The 16,498-nt window shown below is 44.4% G+C and overlaps 1 protein-coding gene and 1 long non-coding RNA gene across 29 annotated transcripts in view; one reads left to right on the top strand and one right to left on the bottom strand.

Moving 5' to 3' along the window:
* Window positions 1–6,231, bottom strand: part of EPB41L3 (erythrocyte membrane protein band 4.1 like 3) — a 141,469-nt gene extending 135,238 nt beyond the window's left edge. For 6 of the 28 annotated variants that reach the window (XM_051772940.1, XM_051772960.1, XM_051772950.1 and 3 more), the window contains exon 1: window positions 3,248–5,428. The gene's annotated coding sequence lies outside the window, so the exon portion shown is untranslated. The other 22 variants (XM_051772868.1, XM_051772899.1, XM_051772888.1 and 19 more) reach the window with 9 other exon arrangements.
* Window positions 6,232–6,326: 95 nt separating this feature from the next.
* Window positions 6,327–10,125, top strand: LOC127464070 (uncharacterized). The gene is made up of 3 exons (XR_007901136.1): window positions 6,327–6,396; window positions 6,879–7,102; window positions 9,462–10,125. It is a non-coding gene; the product is annotated as an uncharacterized LOC127464070 (long non-coding RNA).
* Window positions 10,126–16,498: the final 6,373 nt, after the last annotated feature.

Genomic DNA, 16,498 nt, shown 5'->3' with positions numbered 1-16,498 from the left:
TCAGTATGAAATGCCAATTGCTATGGGTTAGCCTAAACAAACTCCGTGTGTGTATGTAAGGGCAGGGAAAGGCGTGCTCTTCTTTTGACCAGAGAAACCAATTGCCTGTGCTAGTTCAGGGTATGCGCAAGGTCCAAAGCATAGAGACAGCAGGCAAGGAGAGTGCCAAAGCCTGCAGTGGAAGGAAAGGAGGCAATGAAGAAAATGCTACCATCTTCTCCCAGCAGCTTTATGACCATCAGATTGATCATCACACCAAGGCTGATGAGATGACAAAAAGCCAAAGGTCATTGCAGAGTCCCTTGCAACAGAGCAGGATATCTTCTCAGTTCACATTTCAACCATCCAAATTGTCCAAACCAGCTGTTCTCAGGAACAGATATCCTCACAACTCAATGCTCTTCTGCTTCGTACCAGAAAAGGGCTGAAAGCCAGAGCAGCATTTTGGCCTCCAAAAATCCCAAGGCAGCTTAAAAGGGCAGTGAGCCACCAGTACAGCCCCTGATGTAGTTTCTACTTGATCCCTGCAGAAACCATGTCATATGAAGACAAATTTATATGTTGGTGTCAAAAAATAAAACCGAACTGGCACAATCAACTCATTTGCAGCCCCCCACCGATGAATAACAACTGATGAGTTACCTCCTCCTCTGCCTCCATGGCCCATTAATAAGACAGCACGAAAGACTGCAGAAGAAGGATGGGGATTGCTCATTTATTTACCACTTTGCTAGCAAACAACTTTTTTTTTGTTGCTATTTTTGTATGACTGCTTTTACAGTAGGAGCCTTTCCAACACCTTCATATGAAGAATATTGGAGAGGAAAGGGAAAAGAGATTGCAAAGGATTTGCCTTCATTTCTGATTTCTCTTGTCAGTCTTGTGAACCACAGTCCTTCCCCAGAGCACCAACCATGCACCACTACTGTCAGCGTGACTGTAGTGACGGATTGCCCGCAAGATATTACCTGTCTTTTACCTCTGCAAGGGAAGCTGAGATTACTGGGAGGACATTTTCACTGGAGCAGATGTGACTCCAAGATACTCCCAAGGATTGCAAAGGCCACTGAGTGACCTGCGTAAACACAGAAACTGAGATTTTGATGGTGGTATGAAGCAAGCTTAATATTAACAAATTTATCAGGAGGGGGTCACAGGAAAGCAGATGCTGAGTAGGGGGGAATGGCGGGAAACATGGTGTGCCAAAAGATGAGAAAGGAACAAATCAAAAATGTATGGATGACTCAGAGCTGGCAGAATTTGAGCAGAAGAGCTGCTGAACTAGTTTATTTAGAATGGGGAGGAGACAGGAGAGAAGCATTTCCATTGACAATACCACATATACATTTCTCAGCGAGGAGAAGGTGTGATTGTTGAAATTTGACACATTATCAGCTCAGAAGGTTTGTGAGGGAAAAAAAAGTCATGATATGCCATGATGGGATGGACAAACAGATGAGATTTAAATTGCCTTGAGCATTGCAGCACAATCCACTGCCTACGCTACCTGCCAGTTGCTTGGGTCAGGGTGCAAAGAGATACATAAGAGCAAGACCACAGAGGCATTTTGCGTTCCCCCTGTTCCTCTTCACATTCTATTTTTGCATGACACTTTTTATGAAACTGAAAACATTGGTTCAGCTTCAGGCAGCAATTTTAGGGTCAATTGCTTCTTCACCAGACACTGAAATCACAATTTGTCAAGCATCAAATTAACTGTGAACATTTTAGGGGACAGTGAACTTGAGTTATGTATTATTACTGGGTCCCCCTCCTCAAAAGCCTATCTGCAATCTCTCTTGATATGGCAGGTACTTTTTTTTCTTTTGCTAGAATCACACTTTAAGATGAACTCCGCAATTGCACTACTTGCTTTTTGCTCCATCAACTCATTCCTGACTGTTATGCACTCTCCAGAGTCCAGATCTCAAGTGGTGGAATACGCTTTCAAAACCACGCAAAGCATTTTATCCATTTATCACAAAAGTATATCAATATAGGTTTTCCAGCCGAAAACATTTGAAAGTTTCCTCAAAACTTTTATAGTTCAGCTTGGACCTATTCCTAATCCACGGACAGGGTAAAAGACTCATCTGGCACCAGCACACCATGAAATAAATAAGCAATAAAGCAGTAATGAGGTTAGCTGTCCAACAAAACACCAAAACCCACGGCTACGCATCTTTCCCTAATACTGTCAGTACAACACAGAACAGCTACAGGCCTTGGTGCTGCAACTGATTTCACTCTGGATCCAGCTGAATCAAACTGGTATTTAAACGGCATTCCAGCCAATCCTCCAGTGGTCTAGGAGAGATGGAAACTACTGGAAATTGGAAAGACATTGTTGGGAATGATGTCAGATTTTATGCCACCTCTAGTAGCAATTCTAGGTGAGAATCAAACTTGTATATTTTTACTCTTTACTCTGTTTACTCTTAACACTCGTTAAAAAGTGAATACAAAAAATGTGCTCTTTAAAATGGAAAAAACTGTCCAGGAACATTCTCCAAATCTGTGCATCTTCAGTTAATCTAAATGAGAAGGGATATTTTGTATCAAGATGGGATGCTCATAAAACTTTTGGAAATATGGTAGTTAATATGAAAAATTATGAAATAAGCTGTGAAGATTTTCCATTTAAGCAATGCATAACGTAAAGATGAGTTTGGTTTGTTCAGCCTCCATTTCAGGTCTACAGTCCTACCTCCACAGCCTGCTATCTGACCATTGAAGCACCTGTGAAAGCTTACCACATCACAAGCAATGAGCTATACAGCTGACAATTCCCGGTTGCCTTCAGTAAAGCAAAGGGAACATTAATCAACAGCAGTACCAAAATCTCCCCTTTAGCACTTGGGTTTTATATTTCAGGGATACCTGAGTGTCACCGAACACAAGCTGTGGTAAGCCCTCAGAAGGTGAGGAACTTCAGGTCTTAGCAACATTTCGTAGGTTCATCCAAGAACATCTATGAAAAAGCCATACACCTGTATGTGAATAAATATACACATAAACAGAGTATATGTATGTAAACACATACAAGTGCATACATACATATATATATAAATCAACTATAATTAATATAAAGAGGCTCATCACCCAGCAGGTGGCACTCATAACCTGAGCTCCTGAGGCTGGAGTGTGGTGGGAGGCTGGGAGCAGGCACTGCTCAACAGGAGGCACCACCGTTATGGGAGGTAAAGACACCACGGGCAGGAAAGCATTCATCACTCTTTTGCAATACCTGATGTGTCAAGTCCAGCATCTGGGCCAAAATCCCATTCAGCTTACTGGCCAGGCATCCCCTCCATTAATTCCCTCAACAGCTGTAAAACTCCCCCTTCACTGCTGCTAATTCTCAAGAGCTCTTGCAGCCTTTCCAAAGGAGCAGTATTTTGTGGACTGAAGGGTCATGGAACATTTTTGATGTAGAAGCATCACATTATGATGTCAAGAACAATACAATTAAATGTAAATCTTCCTTCAGACTTCATCACTTCTTTTCTCCATTTAACACACCCAACTAGCTTTCAATTAGTCCCACTAATAATTTGGGCTTTTGAAGATCTCATGAATGAGCAAATCAGAACTGGCAGAGGAAATGCTGTTTTCCTTTGATTAAAATTAAAGTCTTGTTTTCTCCCATGACTTAAGCGTCACTATCATATGTACATTCTTAATACACCTCCTTCTTCAGCTGAGTGGTGCTTCAAACTTCAGCTGAGTGGGTTTGTTTTTAAAAAAAATATTTTCTTTTCAAATTCAATATTCCACCCATTTCCCTCCCCTCTTAAAAAAAATAAATAAATAAACAAATCAATTTAGAAGCATCAATTTGAAGGCATCGGCTCTGTGTGGAGCAATGCTGTTCCCTGTAAGAGAATGCTTCGTGTCAGATTGAAAGATACCTTTCCAAGGTCATTTCATGTTCCAATGGGTTTGTTATGAAGTTGTGGAATGGCAGATAAGGTTGCGTGAGATAGTAAAGTGCCTTCCTAAGCTAGTTCTGGGCAGTAATGTGCAACCAATATTTGAGCAAGGGACTTCTATAACATTTACCTCTGAAATAAATGTCATATGCTGAAATAAATGGTGCTGCAGGAAGGACAGGAATAGTACTGAGATACTGATAATCTGTTTCCCAATTAAAAAAAAAAAAAAAAACAAAACAAAGAAAAGGCCATTTTCTTGACAGATTGCACTAATTGCAAATGTTTATGGCACTTGGCAACAATTGGATGCTTCTAGGAACGTGTGGGGGTATCTCTTCAGCAAGTTAAAATACTCAACCCTGTGTCATAAGAAGAATCTGATATTAAAAACTGTTTGATTCAGAATCAATAGTGATGCCTCCAAGTTACAAGAACAAGGATATTACAGCAGTTCCCTATTAGGTACCAAAAGTAATAATTTGCAAGGTTAAAAGGGGAAAAAAAAAAGGCACATATCTAAGAATGTTTCTTGGAAAGTCCTGTAGTTACACATGAGGGAAATTATGATCCAGTATTTTTAGACTGCTTCTAACAGAACCCAAAAATGGAGAAAACTATATAACAGTATCCTCTTAGCAAGCTTTTAATACTGCCTGAGCCTATCCCAAACTCTGAAAGAAGGTAAGCATCTGGCAGCACACTGAATTGCGTGCCACCATTTCAGCCATCACACCAGGGACTAAATCCTTCCCGGGAAAGAAGAGAGAAACAAGCAAGCAAACTCCAGAGAGACAGAGAGAAGGGGGAAAAAAAAATCCTCCTCACAAATGGTTAGCTACATCTTAATGAGGTTTAAAGCTTGACGAAGGATCACCCATTTGGAATACAAAAATGTAAGCATTTAGCATCGGAACAGCCCTAGCAAAGGGATAGTGGGGGGGGGTGTGTTTTTTCAAGTCCCAAATGAGCATCTTGTGGGTCTAACAGTCTGTCCGGAAAAAATAAGAAAAATGGCCACCCAGCATTGAACTATGCACAAAATGCAGAGTTTCGGCGCTTCCAGTTCTGCATTGCACCCTGCGCTCCCAGCCCCCCGCATTCCCACAGGCTCCCAAACACCCCTGGCCCCCTCACGCCACTGCCCACTGCCGAGAAACGGGGGACTACGGGTCCCTCGGCGCTATCTGCAACCACCTCCGGGTCTCTATTACTCTACTACTTTTAATTTTCCTGCTAGTATCACTTTTCTAATGAGCTGCTGTTGCTACAGAAATTTAAGTATCGCCAGCTGACTAGTTCGGGGTTTTTTTTAAAACGTCCGAAAAGGCAGAGAAATGGGGGAGGTGGGGGAACACCTCATAAATATCCACTATTAAACATTTTTAATGCTAAAGCCGCACTGACCCTGCCGCCCGCCCGCAAAACCTTGCGGCTTCCTCAGGACTGGCCCCAAGCCTACGTTAAACCTTCCCCAAAATTGGCTTCAGCGCCCATCAGCACGGGCTAGGCTTACCAGCGGATGCTCCCCCGGCCGCGCTCCAGCTTGCGCGGCGCAGCGCGGCCCCTGCGCGCCCCCGCACCCCGCCCCCGCCGCGCACCGCCCGTAACTTTGCAGACGCCGCCGCGTCCCAGCGCCCAGGCGGAATTTCCGCGGGGGGCAGAAAGGCGGGAAGGGCAGCTGAGTGACAGGCTCCTGCAAGAGCTGTAGCCCGCCTGCGGCACTCCCGCACCGCACCGCCCGGCCCCGCGCATCCCGCGCCGCGGGCGGCAAGTCCGCCCCGCCGCCGGGGCAGGGGCGAGCCGTGGCCGAGGACCCCCGAAACGACCCACGGCGGGGGCGAGCGGGGGCATGGGACAGCCCACACGGCCAAAAGCAAAAACGCGGAGAGGAGAATGGAAGCAGACGAGAAGGCGCCCCCGCGCCGCAGCCCCGCCGCCCCCAGCCCTTCCTCCCCGCGCAGCGATGTGCGGCAGCAGCGCGCCCCGCGGGGGCAGCGCACGCCCCTCGGCCCTCCCCGCTGACCTCAAGCCAAGGACAGCTCGGCGATCCCGCAGCGCATCGCGACTTGCGGGCCCCGCTGAACCGCGCCGGGCCAGGCGGCAGCAAGAGCGACCAGAGGAAGCGAGGGGAGCGGGGCCAGCAGCTCCTCACCTAAGCACGCCCCGGTTGGTGCTCTCCGCCGCCGCTGCGGCTCCTCCCGCTCTCCGCGGAGAAGGCTGGCGCGGACAGCCCCAGCTCGCCGAAGTTACGCGCCGTCGCGGAGCCGGGCTCCCACCTGCAGCGCCCGCCAGACTCCGGCGACCAGCACGGCACAGCACCGCACGGCTTGGCTCGGCCCGCCCCGCTCCTCCCCATTGGAGCCGCCGCCGCTCCGCCTCCGCCCTCCCGGAGCAACCGCGGGGGCGGAGGTGGGCAGAGGGGTCCGAGACCCCTCTGCCCGCGGATCTGCGGTCGGAGCAGGTGAGGAGACGTGAGAGGCATCAGCTCCCCTTGCCAACCCCCAACTGTCCCTGTTTTTTGGTGGGGTTTTTTTTTTTCCCTTTTCTGGGGAAAAAGGAAAATGCTGAAAGCGGATCCGTGACGTTACTTTATGCCATCGCTTCGTACGGTTGGGCTTACAGGGAGCCCGCTACCTCAGCAGTCGCTGAGAGGCTCTGATGCAGGCGCTGCCACCCGGTCCGAACCATCTGAACATGGTCTTTAATGCCCCGAAAAGGCAGCGGTAGCCCAGGCAGGATGTCACAGGGTCAGCACTCCGTGACAGACCCAGGGAAACCGCAAACTTCTGTGCAACAGTTAGAGGACAGGGCCGAGTGAGAAGCCTCGGGGCTTCCTAGGCAACGCTGCCCGTAAAAAAACCTGAGTACTTCATCCTTTCAGTCTCCTTCCCTCAACAGCCCGTTGCAATTTCTGACTTTTTTTTTTTCCTGTTCAATTTATAGGTAGCACTTGCACGAGTGTGTTCTAGACAGAGAAGGACAGTGTATGGGAACTGAGGGATGGAAACAAGAATACAGCTGCGCTGGTTGGAGTTTAAAGACAGTTTCCAGATAGTGGGAATCCCCTCTTGGATTTGGGAGCAACCACCTTGAAATTTTGGAGAAGGAGGTTGCAGCTCTGGCAAAACAGCTGTCCCAGGAGGGGACGTCTTCAGCCACATTTAGAGGTGAAGAGGATACCCACACAGAAGTGAGAATTTCCTGGACCAAAGCACAGCGGGGAAGAACCCAAACCACTCACGGCTGACTTGTCTTGGGCAAAGCGATTGTGAGATGTCCAGACGAGGGGAAGTGTTCCCAGACCAGCCGCTTTGGGTGTCATGCCTAAGTCATTAACACCAAGATTACACCTGACCCTGCCGAGGTCTGTAAGTCACGTCGAGGCTGACTTATCCTCCGTGGGAGGCAGCCAGAGTCGCCGCATTTAGAAAGCCTGCTGGCTATGCAGAGTCGACACTTAACGCCCAGCAAATCCCTCTGCTCCGCGGCAGGGAAGGCCCCGGAGCCAAGCAACACGGACAGACGGGCTGTGTCCCAAAGGCCACGGTGCAGGCTGCAGTAGGAAGGGCTGTGGCGTCCTTTGGCGTGCGGCCAGCAGCTCCTGCTGGCACCTCTGCCTGAAGTTTGCCCGCAGCACAAATAATTGCTGAGATCCACCACATGTAGTCTTAAGAGTTCAAAGGATACCCGTGGGGGAGAGCTCCTTGGGGGGGGGGGGGGGGGGGGGGGGGCACGGTGTGCCAGCTGCCAGTGGCAAAGGTTAAAGTTCTGATGGGGAAATTTTAGTTCAGCACACAAGATAATTTTCTATGATAAGTTATGCTTAGGTTAGCTCAGCGAGAACATTTTGCTATCGAAGGGAGTTTTTGTGTGGCAAGCAAATTTCCTGGGTGCTTGCATTTTTATTTTTTTATTTTATTTAACTGAGGATCTATGTAGAGTTATTGACTTTTACAGCTTTGCAAATTGATATGCAAGAGGGGATGGTCTCAAAGACTCTGACTTCATTCTTTTGCTGTTTGGCAAAGCATTCACAGAAACTAAAGTCCTGTGCCTATGTCAGGATGCACATAATGAGGTGAGAGAGCTGGGATGTGACCCTGGCCAATGCATCAGGTGGCTCCAGCTGAGAATGGTGAGGCCAGGCTTCCCAGCAGGAGCAGGGCTGCGAGGTGAGTGAAGCTGTGAGCAACAAAGTGGCTTTAAGTGGCTTTGGTCGTGCCACACATTGCTATCACATAATAGGCTGACAGTGCATCCCATAGAATAACAAGTTTCTTAGCTGTGCTAAGGTCAAGGTGGGCTCTGGGAAGGAACCAAGTGTGTAGCAAAAGTACTGTAAAGTGAGTGCTAGGGGTGGCAGGGCTCCTGGGGGAAGATGGTGCTCTGCCATGGGTGGCAGCAGGTGCCTGGGTCTTTAGGGTAACTGGCTTCAGGTAATTCCTAAGCAATTGCCCTGCCCTACTTTACTGGACAAAATGGCTGAAGCATATTTTGTTCCGCTGATGTGAGAAAAGGCCGCGTCAGTCCCTGTTGGGGAGGCATTAATTAAAGGAACTAATGGCGAGTTCCTAAAATATCCATCGGAGTGATCAGGATGTCTGCTGAGAGAAATCTGACTTACTGGGCTTCAAGTTGTGCCAAGTCATTGTGTTAATCAGGAAATGAGGGTGTTCTGGGGCAGGTAAAACAGAAATAAATCATACTGACCCTCCTCTGGTACTTTCTGCTCATATTTCCAAAGCAACATTTTGGGAGGTGGCTTACATACGTTCGTTATGTCGCTACTTAGTAGGATGTAACAGCTCTGAAGCACTTTTTTTTTGCTTATGTTGTGGTTAATGCTTTCAGCACACTGTATAGGAGTCTCTCCTTACTAAAACTACCATCCTAAGCACCCATCTCTGAAACTTCCCTGCTAAGTATCCCTTTCAGGGACTGCATTAGAAGAATGTTAACCTAATTTATGGTAACCTGACAAGACAATTCGTGGTAATAGGTGATAAAAAGTTGAAACCTTGTGACAGAGGACATTCGTCTCTGACCATGATGTCATCATGGGAAGTTGCAGAGGGCTGGCTCAGGAGAGCACAGACCTTGTGAGCATGGGATGATGAGTGAGGGGAAGTATTTGCAGCATCACTCTAAAGAGCCATTTACATCAGACAGGATCATTATTTCCACACATTCCAGTAGTTCCTAGTGTGGACTGGCCTCATATATCCAAACTTTTATGGGTCCTCTATATTATTTGTGTGGCAGTGGTGGGTTTTTGACTTTAAATGAACCTAATTAATAATGCTTCATCTATGAGTGCTTATTAAGGCATTTCCAGGAGATCAGATGGTGGGAGAGGAGTGGCTGGTGGTCACTCCATTTCATACTCTGAAGGAGAACTCCAGCCTGAGGGTTGGAGTGCTTTGAGGATGAGGCCAGAGGTACAGATTTACAATTAAGTTTGTGTTCACGTGAAAGGGTTAATAAATACTACACTAATACACTGTGCAGATGGTCTTTTCTTTGCAGAAGCACCTTTCTGAATGGTCTCTGCATCCTCGCCATCACAGGCACATCAACTGGCAACATCGGCTATTGGCATCCTCTGCCCCCAAAGGCATCTTGCAGACCTTCCACTGTGGCACCAATCCTCACTTGTGTGCTGTGAAAATCTGTTCCTGAAAAGTTTTCTGGTCTGACAACTTACCTGCTTACAATAAAATCCAAGGGCACTTGTTTAAATACTCTGTTTCCAGTAAATGAAACTACACCATAGAAGCAGCTTTGCCCCTCCCTGGTCATTTTAAATCACAGGGGTTTGTTAGGGGAACCAGGGCAGTGTTCGTTATAATTTGTCAGCCCCTGAGGGTTGCTTTCAAATTGGAGACCATTATGATCTGAGATTAGAGCTATCCCCAGCTTCATTTTTATACTATCATCAGCAGACATGAGTTTAAAAGACAAAAAGACAGAAAGAGGCAGCATCCCTGCCACAGCAAATACATGGTCTGGGGACTGAAACAGATTTATTGAAATCAATCTGCACTTTACCATTGATTTCTTTGTGCAGTGAGGCCTCTTTTAGAGCTTGTCAGCTTTTTCTTGTAAAGCTGAAATGAGACTAACCTGATGTAGAAACACTGAGGATTTCGAGGTGATACCTCTCTCTCTCTCTCTCTCTCTCTGTCTCTTTCTCTCTCTCTCTCTCTCTCTTTCTCTTTCTCTCTTTCTCTAGACTTCTGAGACACTACAGAATAACTTTTATTTAAAAATATGTTTATCACATTTACTGAAGGTGTCCAGGCTGCCTAAAAATATACATAATGCATGCAAAATTCAATTTAGCATTGGCAGGGGACTTGACCAGATGATATAACTGGTCATTTATAACCAGCTATGACTGTAATTGCATGTCCACATTGTGCTGTTTAAAATCTTAAATTCATCCCACACCATATTTTCATTTAGTGAAAGGAATTTATTTTAGCATCATTCTTTCCCCGTGTCACAGGAGCAATTTTTCGCTGTTGATAAGAAAATGTCATTTTTTGTTTAAAAATTGCAAATGACAAAGCCATTGCCATGTCTCCTGAGCTTTTCTTATTTATTGATTGTCTCCTTATTTAGTAATTTCAATGAATTTTATAATAATAACAATCTGTAGTGCATATCTATCAAAATGTTCAGAAAAGACTTCAAATAAATTTTTGTGAATTATGGTCTCGTCATATGAAATGGTGCTTTTTCAGCCTCCATAGCTTGGCCCCTGAAAAGAATAGCAAGAAATATGCTGTTTGACATTTTAAGTGGACTGACAGACTTCTGCAATGACGTCACTTGCTTAGTGGATGAATGGGGAGCAGTGGATGCTATTTACCTTGACTTTAGAAAGTCATTTAACGTTGTTTTTTATAAGACCCTCATAAATAAGCTGATGATGTACAGGTTAGATAAGTGGACAGTGAGGTGGACTGAAAACTGTTTGAATGACCAGGTCCAGAGTGTTGTCATCAAGGGCAGTGGGTTCAAGGGGACAAGTCACTAGAGATGTGCACAAGGGCTCAGTGTTGGAGCCAATATTGTGTAACCTTCTTATTAATGATCTGGATGATGGGGCAGAATGCAAATTTGCAGATGAAACAAAGCTGGGAGGAATGGCAGATACACCAGAAGGTTGTGCTGCCACCCAGAGGGACCTTGACATGTTGGACAAATGGGCAGATAAGATTCTTGTGTAGTTAAACAAAGAGAAATGCAAAGTGTTGCAACCAGACTTAAACAATCTCAGTACAGAGTGGGAGCTGATCAGCTCGAAAACAACTCTGCAGAGAAAGACCTGGAGGTTCTGATGATCACCAGCTGATCACCAGCCAGCTATGTGGCCTTCATTGAAGCAACTGGCCCTTGCTGCAAAGGCCAGTGGTGTCCTGGGCTGCACTGGGAAGAGTGATGCCAACAGGTTCAGGGAGATGATCCTTCCCATCTTCTCAGCACCGATGAGGCCACAGCTGGAGTGCTGGGTCCAGTTCTGGGATCCCCAGTACAGGAAGGATACAGACTTACTGGAGAGAGGTCCAGCTAGTGGCCTTTAAGATCAGTGAGAGACCTGAGCTTCTGAGGTTCACATGAGGAAAGGCTCAGAGAGCTAGGAATGCTCAGTCTGGAGAATAGAAGGGGGATCTTATTAATGTATGTCAATTCTTGATGGGAAGGAAAAAAGATGAGGTAGCCAAGCTCTTTTCAGTGGTGCCCAGTGCCAGAACAAGAGGCAGCTGGCACAAATTAAATCAGAAGAAATTCCATCTGAGCACAAAAAAGCCCTGCACTTTTTACATTGATGGCAGTCAAACACTGGCACAGGTTGCCTAGAGAGGTTGTGGAGTATCCCTCCTTGAAGACATTTAAAAGCCATCTGGACATGGCCTTGGGCAATCTGCTGTAGGTGTCCCTACTTGAGCAGGGGGGTTGGACAAGATGACCTTCAGAGGTCCTTTCCCATCTCAACCATTCTGTGATTCTCTGAGTAATTCAGATACTCCACAGAGTGCACTCTTCCCAGTTCTCAGTGAGAAAACAGCAAATTACTCCACTGCAATTCCATTTTCTGACTCTGATGAACGAAAATATGTTATGCATCATTAACAACATACCAGCATATTAAAACCATATTAAGCTTGTAAAATAAAGAATATTTTTTTAACCATTGCCATCAAATTTATTTCTGTATTAATCTGAAAAATGGAATAAGCCCACATGGATCTCCCAGTTAGTGACGCCAATTGCATGTATTCTTTAGTTTGAAACGAAAATATTTCTGTTCAAAGTTTGAGATGGAACGTGCACACTCCCATGTTTCAAATTAAAACAAATTAGATAATTTTCAATCAGAAAGCTACGTCAAGGCAAAGGAGATGGCAGTATCACATATTGACCATTCTGCCCTATAATGGCTCGTCAGTCCAGGCCAAAAGTGCAGTCAAACCAGAGAAACATCTGTCCTTGGTCTGGCTGACACAAATATGCAAGAGGCATATTGTGTTGTTGGACAGGACTGGTGACTGCCTGCAAGTGTGAAGTCTGGACAGTCACAGACCACACTGAAGTGGAAGGGCATGCTGATCGTCTTTTTTTCTAATGAAATGAAAGAAGAATTAAAGCCTCATTTATTTAGTGGTAATTGAAACAAGACGAGCCACTGCCCAAGGTGCAACACAATATAGGAAGGCTGGGTTGGAAGCTCGGCCATGTGGCTAGGGGGGTTTCACTGGAAATTGGTTGCAAACCCAGGAAATGGGGCATTGAATTGGTTGAAGCTCTGCTTTAGCTTGTGGGTGGAAAGAAGCACAAAGCAAGCAGGCAACTAGACAGGCAGAGTGTGTGTGTGGCCCCAGAAAGGTAGCCAAGAATGAATGACTTTTTATTCTTTCCAACCCTGAAAAGCCCGAAAAAAGATCTCACAAACAAAAAGACAGCTTCTAACTGTCTGGTCCTTCTGTGTTTCAGTGGAAAAAAAAAATTATATTCTAACAAAAGGATTTTACCCAACTTGTAAAAACAATAGAACTCTGTGAACTTTGGTTTCCTGCAAGGAGCAGCCTTATCTTACTGCAACACTATATAACTTACAGCGCTTAAAGCAGTTTTCTATACAGCAGGCTAGAGTCCCATCCCACTATCAATTAGAACTCCTCTCACAAAACAGACTGAAGAAGATGTGTATTGCAGCCTTGGAGCAATGCAGCTTCTCCCACAGTTATGAAACCTTTCTTCCTTTAGGGATAAACAGAAAAGAAACATCTAATTTGTATGAATAACTCTTCCAGATGCCTAAATACTTCCAGCTTGATGAATTTTTAAGCTCTTCTGATTTCTCTAAATGTATTACTCTTTCACCTGTTATTTTAGTGCAAACTAAATCATGCCATGTCACTAGTGTTTCACATTTCCTTCCATGTTTTTTTTAAGATTTGTGATTTGACAGCTTTTTCAAAATGGTAAAATATTAGCCAACTGTCCTTTAGATGGTTCTCCAGGTAAGGTTTTATGCCTGGTGGCCTATGGCATGAAAAAAAAATCACTTGCTGACAAAGTTGTTCAGTCTACTCGTGGTTCTTGCTGAACTGAGAATTTGCAGAAATGAATGCAGTGCATGGACTACTGCTTTTTTCTTGCCAACTCCTCGTCTCTAAATGCAACGCCATTTGTGTACGGAGCTATCCAGATGTGTGTCACAGCTTGATTTCTTGGGGCTGTCCATGGAAACGTTTCAGGAGAAGCAGTGCTCTCTACCCCAGTGACATGATAAATCCCTTCAGGATGCTATACAGTACTGGAGCAGCAAAGCTTTATTACATTTGCTTTTAATGTGTCCCTTTTCAGTTTGTTGAAAATCCATCTTCTCTTCTGAACATGTTCATGAAGCCCACAGAAAATTCTTTTTGTCATGTCTGACTAAACCTTTTTTAATTTGACAGTGGAAATTGTGCTTCTGTACTGTTAGCTGTTTGTTTGTAATCTGGGCTTTCTCACTTATACAACAAAAATAGCTCCAATCTGAAGGTGAAAATTCTAGTCTGCATTTCTGTGCCAACAGTCACAGAAGAAGTCTAGCAGTGCAGGGGGATACAAACATATGTCTTAATCCTCTGAACGAACAGGTGCCTCATAGTTAAAGACAGATGAATTCTTATTTGGAATATTTATTTGGCATATCCCCTGTAGGTTCCTGCCTCTTACTACCCTGTTGCAATGCTAAGGACTCATACCCAAAGCACAGCATGGCAGCTCCTCCACTTTTGTCTTCTTGTGCACCTGGTTTCTGGAAGTAGAGGGGCTCTTGTGTCAAGAGCTCAGTTGGGAAGTGTGCACAACCCTTGGAGGTGGGAGGTAAGCTTTGATATGTAGGGAGAGGAGAGGTAGAAGGATTCAGATCCTCAGGAGTTTGGGATGAGCCCACAGACTGAAATCTTACAAACATTTGCAAGTTGTGGATTCCCTTGCTTTTTACTTCTCTCTTGCTTTTCTTTTTTTTTCTTTTTTCTTTTTTTTCTTGACAATGTGCACTTTGTTATAGCAACTATATCTGTGTTTTAGTCCTGGTGCAGCACTGGGAGCTTGAACCATGGTGTAGGACCTCCAACTCCTTGTTCTGTGAAGGATTTCCCATGATAGAGCTGGGCTGTGGGAGCAGTCCCTGCATTTAGCCTTGCAGTGTGCAAACTTCCTGTTGTGAGGGCTGGTGCACAGTGATGCTGGAAATGTCTGCTACCAGGGCTGCTTTGGGACTCATTTGTCCTGGTTTGGGTCGATGGGCTGGGAATAAGAGCAGGTGCTGTGATTTGTGGGGCTTGCCCTGCTCTGCTGAGCTTTTGCTCTCCCTCTCGCAGTCCCTGGCCACATCTCCACCAGGGTGGCCCTCAGAGGACATCCTCCAGCAGGATGGGCACTGCATCTGCTGGCATAGGTGGACTAGGATGGACATGGAGACCCAGGTCCAGCTGGAGATAAGGCTAGTTTTGTTTCTGTGTGAGCTACCACAAGCCTAAGAAGACATTAAGCAGACCATGCTCGTGTAGCTGCATTTTCACTATTTTCTTTTAAAGCTTTGGATTTTATAGTTGAGAAAATACAGATGACAAGTAAGCTGAAAACATTCTAAGGATCAGAAAATTTGTAAAGGTACTTCCTGACAGCCTTTATATTTGGTTATGTTGTTTCTCAATGGCATTTACAGTTACTGTGACAGCTACTATTATAACCCGTTAGGTTATTATATATGATTTTACAGCATGGATCATGAATTGATTACAAAAGGATCATTGCATATACTTAAGATCCATAATATGCAGTGTATGCTATATTAAAAAATAAAAAATGCTTGAAGCAAGACTGTCTAATGGACTTACATATCTTTTCAGACCATATTATTCTCCCTGATTGAATCACAGATTTCAAACACTGGAGAGGAAGGGTTAAACCTCCTGACAGCTGCAAAAGTTTTCACAAAACAAGTGGTAAGGGTACCGTTAAAAAAAAAAAACCAAACAGAAAATTAGTCCAACCCCTTCACAGTGGAGACTGAAAGACAGAAGATAATTCCTTGGTGAGATAATATTTGTCTTGGGTGAGTATCACCATGAAATCTGTCTTTTTTATTTCATTTTCAATTTTAAGTAAAGGCATCAAAACTAATTATTAAAATAGCACCTCACACTCCTTATTACAGTAAAAAAGAGATTATTAACATCCATGAGGGCCCTATTTAAAAAACCAAAAGACATCAAATGAGCTGAGAGATGAAATAGATCCTGCAAACAATAGGTAATTCATTAAGAATTACAGAATAACATCAATTAGACTCAATAACTACAAATACGTTGACATATTTGACTGCTTTTACACAATTTATTAACTCCACCCACTAAAATTGAATACATGCAACTGCAAAAGTAGTAGAAGGCATATGTCTAAGTTCAGTAATTCTTTGACACCAGTAGCATCTTTGTTAATCATATGAGTGGAGGAAAATAGCTTTTCATAACTGAGGGCATAATTTTTTGAGTGTTGCTGGAAAGACAGTGAAGCTGAAAGCACAGGATACGATTTGGAAACTTGGCCCAACAGAAGACAGCAATTAGCTTTAATTATGATTTCTATCATGAATATTAATGTGGTCACTAGGTGTAAAAAAAAATCTAACCACCTGTAAATAGTGTGTTTTGTATGGGTGAGATGGAATGGTTATTTCTTGTGGTCAACACTTTATTGAGGCAACTTAAAAGAGCATATAAAGAGCAGTGGGATTGTATCCTGGGATATTAGCAATACAGGAAGGGCCATATGTCCTCTGACTAAAGAGTGTTACTTGTATAAAGACTAAAGAATATATAAAATCCCAAAATAATAAAAAACTATATAAATTTTCATATATGTATTATTTTATTGAAATCTGTAATGTTTCCTATGAATTATTTATGGCATTTAGTCCCACTACACACTATACCTTACACACATTTTCTAGCAAGCTGTCTTGTTTGCAGTAGTTAAGACTTGTTTTGCCAGTCTGT

Source organism: Manacus candei, unplaced genomic scaffold, assembly GCF_025592945.1.
Source record: "Manacus candei isolate 608988 ecotype Guabito, Panama unplaced genomic scaffold, ASM2559294v1 h1tg000008l, whole genome shotgun sequence".
Lineage (NCBI taxonomy): Eukaryota > Metazoa > Chordata > Aves > Passeriformes > Pipridae > Manacus > Manacus candei.
This window is presented reverse-complemented; position numbering and strand designations above follow the sequence as displayed.